The following is a 10,558-nucleotide window of genomic DNA, read 5'->3' on the forward strand; positions in this document are numbered from 1 at the left end:
ACCAATGCTCTGACAAGACATCTTCCTCAAGTCACGTTAGCATGGCTAAAAATGCTTAAAGCTAAACAATCAGTAGAATAATATTACAACAGAAGCAGGATGTACCAAAAGTTTAAAAAGTATTCTGTTCTAAATGAGCAGGCTACATATAATATCCATAGTTTGGCTCTGGTGAAGACAGGTAAACTTGAAAGCAGATGAGGGTGACCTTAAAACCATCTTTTCTAAAACCATAAACCCCATGAAATCATTCAACATGAACTGTGGCATTTTCCATTTGAAACTCTTCCCCCAATTTTGTGCAAATCATATGGTGCAAGGAGGAGGCCTTAGTTTGGGTGACGTATCTGGCCAATACCTGTTTATCACAGCTGATTTTACGGGAAAAAACTCCTTGTTAATCAATTACTTTGCAATTTAGGAGAAATAAGGTGAGAGAAACTGCTTCATAAATTGGTAAGGGCAGTGTCCCTGTTTGAGATTTTTAAAGAAAAAAAACATGTTTTGGAGGTTTTTACGCCTCTGAACAGAAAATGTCCCCGGATTTTGTCTAAAAAATCTGGTCTCCTTAACATAAATACACAGGCTAAATAAGATATCGTTGGTGGGTTGACTAAGTCTGAATATGATCCAAATCATGCCCTACCATTATCCTAGTGATTATTACAGATAAACCCTGTAACCCCTGTCCCCTAAAAGAAAAGAAAAAAAATTAGCTACCCTGTAAAAGAGCTCACAAAGCCTACCGCACTTGACTAAATGTAGTTAGTAGAGAGGCTCTGTTTATGTTTTACAAATATCTCATAATGCTACACTCACCAGCTTTATATTTGTTGTGCACAATTATGACTGCAAGCTCCTCTAAGGACCTCTTGGTGCTTTACCATTTTTAAAAACCTCATTTCACTGACGCCATTGACTGCTGTTTCCTTAACCGGTCGACAGGGGTCGCAAGTGGTCAGCAACTGCTTCATTCGCAAAAGGCTATAACAAAGTCTTACCTCGTCTGTTGTAGGCCACATTTTGGCCTTTGTCTTGGTCCATTGATAGAAAAGTTAGGTCTCATTTTAACCAGGGCATCTGCAGATTAATGCCATACCCGATATGTTGTAATCCACTTAAGTTAGGCACGATACGAGATGAATAAATCTCCTATTTCGTTAGCTTTGCTGTCATCTTGATTTTAGAGGTGCTATGGCAGCCGGGATGTACAAGTTGTGAGGAAGCGGAACAAATTAGTTGTCTGTTTTTTTCAGGCAGTGGAATCTATTTTCAGCGACTGTGTACACTCACGTGACTTTCAGCCATGAAACTGCGGTTCGAGTCCCACGTGAAACCAATAAAAGAGAGCTAGACAGGGATAATATTGATGGTAAAAAGACTACAGTAAGACAAAGAAAAGGGAGACACTGTAGAGGAGAGCCACACAGATAAGTCAGGCTGATCTGATTTTCAGCACTAAAATAATAATGTGGTAACAGTTTTATTGTTTTGCCCATGACTGTCCCACATGTGTTTGTGGCTCAATATTTCCACAAATGTCTGGTACACATGCGTGATTTTATATCTACATTTTCATCACTCAGCAGGTAATATAACTAGAAAGTGTCACAGAAATGTGTGTGGGCATCAGTAACTCTGTACGAGCCAGCGGACCTCCTGTGGCTCCCATCACATATGAATGGGAAAAAAAGAATCATGATTTGTCATAGGGATGATCCCCTGTTGGTTTACGCAGGTTTCCCTCAGTGGAATAAATCTAATGTGAAAACAGGGACAAAACAATACTGTATCCACGTCATTTTTATATATTTGGGTGATTTCAAATGTAACAAACAAGATTAGCAAAGTGACAAAAATGAAGAAAATTGAACAGTGACTAACAATTCCTTCTATGAGGTTAGGAGAGAAAAAAAATAAGTGGTCAATTGGAAAAGTCCCGTTTCTGAAAGCAATGAGAGTTTGGGCAAACAAATACTGAAAGAAATGCACTACCACAAAACAACACATCATCTTTTTTCCTTTGCAAACCACCACTGCTTATGAGTGTATGAATGAAACCGCTCTCTGACGGCTTTGTTTGGGCTCAAGATGCATGTCATTAACTTTTGAGGTTGAGGGTTTGAAATTGTGCTGCGGACCTTTGATTCATGATCTCCTCCTCCTTACAAAATGAGACACTAAGTATTAAATGGATAGAGTTGGCTATTGATGAACTTCTTACACCACATACTGCCACTCTTTCCCTCACTTTTTTGGTTTCCCTCTCTCTTGCCATCCCTCAGGGTGCCCTTTTCAACCCTCCATCTCATTCTCTCTGCTTTTAGTCTCTCAAACTTCCTCTCTTTCTCTTTCTCATTCTCCTTTTATTTCTCTCTTCCTCCCCATTATCCTTTCATCATTCTCTCTACATTTCTCTTGTCCTAGTCTCCGTATTTTTATGAGCTGTGAGACAGTGTGCTACCAATTAGCATCTTTCTGAGGTGATGCAGAACGGGGCTAGTGACCGTAGTTGTAGTTTTACTGCTCACAAACACACTCATGCACACACACACACACACACACATGCACTCACACACGCACACACTCGCAATGCAATGCAATCTCTGTTAAGTTTGCAATGACTCCACCCATTTCTTTTTGTTTATATTATTATAGTATTATTATGTAGTTTTATTGTCTGATTCTATTACTGTTTTTATGACTGAGTATTTTGATTGTATGATTTTGTATGGCGCCCATCAATAAAATAAAATGAATTATTACTGTTTGTCGACCCTGTAAACCGCCTTACTGTAACGTTAACAGAGCGACATTAATTCCTCAACATGTTTTATGATTAGGCTCCATGGATTGGGATTAATTTAATTCAATCCTATTACACATCGGTTATAATTTTTAGGACTTCATTTTCTAAAAAAGGGTGACAGCCGTGTCTTCCTGCATTATTGACCCTCCGATTCTCTGCTTTCACACAGGTCAGCACTTTAAAGACGTCATGAATTCGTCAAAAGCTATTGCATGTGAACGCATATATTGAAATCAACTAAATGTGAATTTTGATGCAATAATGTTGGTGTTTCAGGGCCTTTGTCTTGGTCTTTCTCCTAATAACTCTAAGTTCCTTCCTCTCATCTCCCTCCCTGATACATTTTCCTTTTCTCTTCTCTCTGTCCCCCCTTCTCCTCCTCCTCCTCCTCCTCCTCCTCCTCCTCCTTCTCCTCCATCATCTCCTTTCCCCCTCCACCCCAACAATGGACAGATTAGAGAATAATTGGTGGAAAGTTTGGACTTCTCTTCACACTGGGCCTCATGCATTTAAATGGTCTGATATCTGATGGCACATTAATGGTTCACGCTACACAGCTGTGTGTGTATGCTGGCAACTATGTGTAGCGTGTGTGTTCTTGAGGCTTTGTACTGGTATTAGTGTAGGTGTCTGTTCGCCTAATTTTGTACTTTTCGTTTGTCAGTGATGAAGTATGTCCTCATATGTGTGTGTGGTTTAATGGATCCTTTAGCCAGACAGATCTTTGGCTAAGCTCTACTGCGGCCCCTGCAAAGCTATTATCTCCCCATATACTGTGTACACACTTCCTCCATGTGTGTGTGTGTGTGTGTGTGTGTGTGTGTGTGTGTGTGTGTGTGTATGTGTGTGTGTGAGAGAGACAGAGACAGAGTGAGGCAAGAGAAAGCCAACTTTTAAAGGGGTCTATCATAACATCCCCATGTTGCTTTGAACACACACTCACACACACATAATTATGCTTACGTGTAATGACAACGGACGACATTTGAAGTATTATTAAGGGGAAAACCCTGACCAACTATACAAAGGTTATTCCTCCTAGGCCATCTTTCGACTCTTGCCCTACTTTAGAACATCTTTAAATCCAGCTAATCTAACTGTAGTCCTGTATTTAGTTCAAAATAGGCTTAAGTTAAATTCTGGACTATATAGTGAAAGTAGGTACTCACACTGAGAAGAACATTCAGAAACCGGTTCACTTCTGACTAATTATGTGCTTTTGTGACTTTCTACTTAAAATCACCAGGAAATTAAAAAAAATCAAGAGCATGTGTCAAGCACGCTCTACCACAGGACCTGCCTGTCTAACTGTGGTCATAATTTTAACCTTAATCCCCACAGTCCAACCGTAGCCTTACTCTAAACTCTCTGGTCCAACTATAGCCCAATTTCAGTTCGTAACTGTAATCATTTAACTGAATGGACTCATGATTGACAGGTCAAAAAAGCACTCAGGTCTGTTATAAATCCCCTGTCCCCTGAAAGTCCACAGCTTCGAGTTAAATAATTCACAGCGCTTCACTCAAGCATAGTAATACGAGTACACACAAACACACACACGTTTGTGTCTCTGAATGAGCAGTTAAATAATGCCACATGTTGCTCCAGAGCCTTTGTTTCATTTCGAGGATTTTTTTTCCTTTCTCTTGCTGCTTCCCATGTTGTGTTTGATTGATGGTCTAATTTACTAGAATATCACACTGACGCAAGCCCCCCCCCCGCCAACACACACACAGCCTGGCGGTGTGTTAGAAGGATGATATAGCAGGCAGATCCAAATGTCTGTGGACAGTCTCAGTTAGTGATACTCTTATAGTATGCTCACTCTTTCAAAAATTCTGAAAGAAAACCTTCTAAAATCATCTTTTACAGCGTGAGCTACCAAGATGCACGTGGAAAGATCTGTCTTTTTCTTTTTTTTCTTACTTTCTTTCTTTTTTCCTGATTATTTAGCAATTAGGTCTTAGATCTTATTTGAATTAGGTCTTGTTGTGGATAATTTGGGCTATTCTTTTACTCTAAAGGCAATTTTGAGAGTACAAATAAAATCCCAGTGGGGTGGTAGCAGAAGTCTTAGCCCTGAATATCTGAAAACCTTGATAAAATATGCCACGTGTGATTTGGGTGAACCGACCCTTCAACGTCTCATCCATCTCCTCAAACACACAGCTTTAAAAACCTGGAAACAATTCAGAAAGCCACGCAGTAATGTTCTGTAAAGCTATTTGTTACCCACTGCAGGTCTTGAACTTGTATACAGTGCACACTGTGTATTAATGGCTGGGCAGCCGTCTGTTTGTGCGATTTAGGGTTCAGTAATAATAACTCATTAAACTCTAACCTCTGTGATTAAACTACTGATGGAGCAGCAGCGCATCTGCTCAGCTGACCTTGTGTGTGTGTGTGTGTGTGTGTGTGTGTGTGTGTGTGTGTGTGTGTGTGTGTGTGTGTGTGTTCAAGCATGTGTTGTACTGCAGTTCTAAGCTATTTACTGACAGACACAACAGCATTTATCTACCGTACTGACAGTAAGACGGGAAACAGGCCTCCATGTGTGTGTATGTGTATGTATTTAATATTACTTACAATTTTTGATTATAAGTCATTTCTGGGTTATCTATTTCATTTCCTCACAGCACTGTTGAATGAGTGAAATGCTGCCTAAGGACTCAAATAAAAGTTATTTCTTATTCTTTTTGGCAGCTTTGTTATTTTTTGACAGTTGCATCAACACAATATATTTACATTTCTATTTAAACAAATGTCTATGACTATGATCGATCAAACAAAGAGAAGAGGGATGACTACAGACGGTGAAGCTTTAAGAACAAGTGCAAGGGGGTGCAAAAACACACACACACAACGACACAGAGATCTCCGAAATATTTAAGGGAAACAGATGGACGAAGACAAATTGAAAAAGAATGATAAAGGTCGACTCATGGCAGATAGTCAAGTAAAATATTTCTTTTCACACTGACAGTGGTAGCCCCCCTCGCTAGAAAAACCTGCTAAACACACACAGACAGACACACAAACACAAGGTTCCTGATAACTGCATTTACAATCTTTTTTTCTGACAGGAAAAGAACAGAGCTGAGTAAACAAAACGGTGTGTGGCCGAGAAACACGGACAATATGCTGAAGTTGCACAATGTCTGTCTGTGTCTGTCACAATTCCCTGACAGTGTAATGATAGTGTGATGATAATCAGAATGAAACATATCATCAATGTCTTAATGAAAGGTGCACCGATTTTTGTTGTAGCCAACAATCTATTGATGAATATACATTTTTACAAAATATTTTATATCAGTGCCCACTGCCCTCAATTAACCCTACATAGTTAAATTAAACGATAGTCCATTTGTATTAATGTGTCATCTTCTGTTAATTTGAAGTGAAAGCTTATTATCTAGATGTGGACCTACAATCCACAGAGGCTGTAGGACTGTGTGCATAAATGTGTGTGTGTGTGTGTGTGTGTGTGTGTGTGTGTGTGTGTGTGTGTGTGTGTGTGTGTGTGTGTGTGTGTGTGTGTGTGTATGTGTGAGTGTTCAGTGCAGAGGTTAACCTCTTCCTTTTCCTCCCTAACAAGGAAAGGTCAAAGGTTGTGATACAAATGGAGGGAGAGGAGGAGTCTCGAGACTGATTGGAAGCCAGATGTCTAATAAGGTCTATAAATAACCAGGTGACGGCTGACAGAGAACCACTGAGTCGCCTGCTTTCAAAACAGTCTTATCACAAGATTTCCCAACTTTTGCCTTCTCATTCTTATTATCATTATTTTTGTTTTATTAGATGGATTTTGCATGTGAAGCTTTAAGAACATTTCCTGGCTCTGGGTCACGTGTTTGAGAAAGCCAGAATCGATATTTCAGGAAAGATGATTTGGTTTCTCCCATCATGGGTTTGTGAAAGTTCCAAGTATATTCTTTAGTAGAGTAAGTAAAAGTGCCCAAATTCCAGATTCATAGAAAATAAATCTGATTTAATAGGCAGTTTTGGTGGTTTGTACTAAAATAAATGATAGTTTAGCCTGGCATCACCTCTCAGTTCATTTTCGATTTCCAAGGGGGGTTCTCAATATTGAGGACAATTATGTCTCTGGACACAATGAGATACACCTACGACCGATAACAGCAACGTTTTAAAGCAGCTTTCTCAAATTACAGCTAAACAGTACTCTAAAATACATTTCTGAAAACATTTTAGGCGAGAAATAGGCAATACGGAAACAGGCAACTCATTTGACATTTTGATCTGAGTTTCAAGAGCCTTGTGCTTTGTGCTGGACAGGGACCGCAGTTAAATCAGTCACTACGTTCGGTAACTTAATTCTAGGAAGACACTCTTCTGTCAGTCATTATCTTAAACCTGCTGCAGAGGAGATAAACGGTCCCAAGAGTGTATGAATAGTTGTTGACCATATGGACAAAACATTCTTGACTTTTGACACAAAACATGTCTAAGCAAATATATTAAGTACACATTTTAACAAATATATCAATTCAACAATGTTTTTAATATGGTGTAGTCAGTTTTTGTTTAGGATGTATTTTTTTAAAAATTGGTGCTTTTGCCATAAAAATTCCAAACATTGGTGAAATAATGTTGCAACACCACATACAAGAGACTGAGTGTACTAGTTTAATTCACTCATTAATTATTTGTTTCATCCTGCAACTTATCATCTCTGAGTGGGAAAGCTGTAACTTTGAAGATATCTGGGAAATAATGTGACTTACTGACTTTCCTGGAAAAGTTAACACGGTCCATGAGTTCAAAGTGTGAAATCTGAATAAACATATGCCCTTTTATCCCTCTGTTTTTTCCTGTCTTCTAACGTCCTATCTCTCCCTACCTCCACTTTCTCCCTGTCTGTCCTCCCTCCATCCACTTTCCTTTCTTACTGTCTGTCTACATTCTTCTCTATCAGATAGTAAAGTCTTATCGGTGTGGAGGTGCTGTGTACTGAGCAGCTCCACAGCTCCACCGTAACAACAACAAATTCCTGCCTGCTATGTGTCCGTGTGTGTCAGCATGCTTGTGTGTGTTTGAGTTTAAGATATGAAAGTTAAGTTAACGGATGTGTTTTAGTCTGTGTGACTGTGTCATGGGGAAAGACAAAGACAGGGAGTGTTTTTATGAGGTGCTGAATGGTGTTTTCAGAGATATGAAAGTGATGCAAAAAATAAGTTGGTGTGTGTGTGTGTGTGTGTGTGTGTGTGTGTGTGTGTGTGTGTGTGTGTGTGTGTGTGTGTGTGTGTGTGTGTGTGTGTGTGTGTGTGTGTGTGTGTGTGTGTGCGTGCGTGCGTGCGTGCGTGTGTGTATATGTGGTGTGGACACATTCCTCTTCGCCACCTCCAAACCAGACTCTGAAGGCCAATCAAAACACACCTAAATATACTGCACGTTGTACTTTATTAAGTAGAAAAAGCTAAAATTAGGTCTTATATTTTGAAGGAATTCACAGAGCATTTAATTTGGTTTTAATATCAATCACATAGTTTCAAAAAATAGGCTATCTGATTATTTTCATGAGATGTTAATAATTTACAAGAACAAAAATAATTGTGTAATGCTTACAGGCAAAACATGTTGCACATTGTTATTTTAAGAATTTAGATCAATAACACAATAGTATTACAGTAAAGAAAAAATATTTTGCTGCAGAGAAACCTTTAATAAAACTGTACACTTGTGAAACCCTTTGACACAAATTTGAGCTGACATTGCCCAGTTTAACTGCCAGCACGGCTCAGTGGCTAATTTACAGCATGTTACCTGATCCACCAGGAGAATACCATCTCAGGTGTGTGTATGTTACAGGATCTACGGTAATGCTATTACCCTATCAGCATCTCATTTCCACCCCCAGTTCTTTGCCTGTGATGTTATCTGTTCCATTTATGAAGATATGATTACGAACATGCAGATTTTCAACCTGGTGGGAGTGCATACCTCAACGGATGTGTGATTTTTTCATTTCTATGTTAATGATTAAGAACCACCGGTGAAAAATGAATACATTATTCAACTACTGTACTTGCAAATTTCCTACTACTACTTTACTACTTACTTTATATATATATATTTTTTTACCAGCTTCACCATTAAAATGATCCACACATGTTAAGCACGGTGTGTCTATGCGTGTTCACGTCGGTGGCAAACGCTACCTACCCTTGCCACCTTGGTTAAAACTACTTTCACTCTAACGCCCTTGTTGAAATGACTGGAGGTGGCGAGTGTGAAAGGAGCTTTAGGCATTAAAACTACATGGTTTGGGTTAAAAGAAGTATGTGTGTTTTTTTGTTCAGGACACGTTCTTTGTGCATGTACGGGTTGGTATGACCCAACCATCAACCTTACCTCCCCCCTGAGTGGAATTTGAGGCTTGTTATACAACTTCATCCAACTTCAGGAGCACTTGCTCTGAACATCAGTCAGTCAGTTGAAAGCCCTGTAAGTCACGTAGAGATGTAAAAGGCTGGAAAAAAAAACGTTTAATATCAACGTTTCTGTGGTTTGCAGAAACATTTTTTCTGGGGACCAGGCTGCTTGTTAAGGGGCACAGTTTGATGCAGTAGCCAAGTAGTGTATTAAATGTAAGCTTTTGAAAGTGAAAGCATTGAAATGGACTGCAGATGATTTATATAATGCATGCATTTCATGTCATGTTCAGGGGCCGCCATTGGCCCACAGTATTAGGGGAGATGCCACTTTATATTATTGTACATCTTTTTGATTTAAGTACCGTACTAGTGAGTACTGACAATTAGAGATATTACTAAGCACTCATTAAACAAAGCTGGGACAACTCAGTGAGAGTGTGAAATATACACAGGATTGGATGGACAAACATAAGAAGAAAGAAAAATACAAGGGAAACATGGGTGAAGTATGAATGACAGAGGGAAAAAGCACAAAATCCCTCTGGACAGAGTTAAGAGCGTAAAAGCAAAGTTATCATTTTGAACCCCATAACTGGCTGTCAAACTCTAAGCAGAAGCAGTCAGGTGAGGGACAGAGATCCAGAAAAAGGAAATGAAGAATCCAGGCTCTCATCTCCCTCATCATATCAAGCATTGCCCTTCTGTTCTCCCTCAACAAAACTCATTACCCTCAAGCAAAACACAGAACCCCCAGCTGCTCCAGAGGAGCTGCTCCATGGTCAACAATACAAGATTACACTTGAACTGGGCAGCTCCTAGGTGTGTGCGTTTGTGTGTATGTGTTTGATGTGTGACCCTTCCTCTGTGTCTACCCCCCATAAGAAACTCCTGTAGAAGAGAATGGGGGCAAGGGTCAGTTTCTGCTACACCAGACATTTATCAGGCAGATTTACATCACATTTGTGGTAAGGGGGATGATAATAGGTTTATTCTAAAATCAGCACTTACCAATATCAGTATCAAGTAATATCAGGAAGTTATATTGACAATAATGTCCACATATTTGCGGTTTATGACATCAAAACCTACTGGAACCATAGAATTAATGCAACTGTAACTTACAACTTTTGTTGTATATTTTACACCATATTTGTACATGGCTCTCCAACAACTTGAGACTTGGTAAATGGAGTACATTTATATTGCACTTTACCAAAGGGCTTCATTTACCCATTCACTGTTTGTATATGTAACTATGAAACATAAAGCACTGTAAATCATGTGTAATCCACATATTTATTTCTGTAGAAATTACGTCCGCAAAAGAAGAGCAAAGAAGGAAATCAGGTGA

The sequence above is a fragment of the Echiichthys vipera genome, assembly GCF_963691815.1.
Source record: "Echiichthys vipera genome assembly, chromosome: 6".
Classification (NCBI taxonomy): domain Eukaryota; kingdom Metazoa; phylum Chordata; class Actinopteri; order Perciformes; family Trachinidae; genus Echiichthys; species Echiichthys vipera.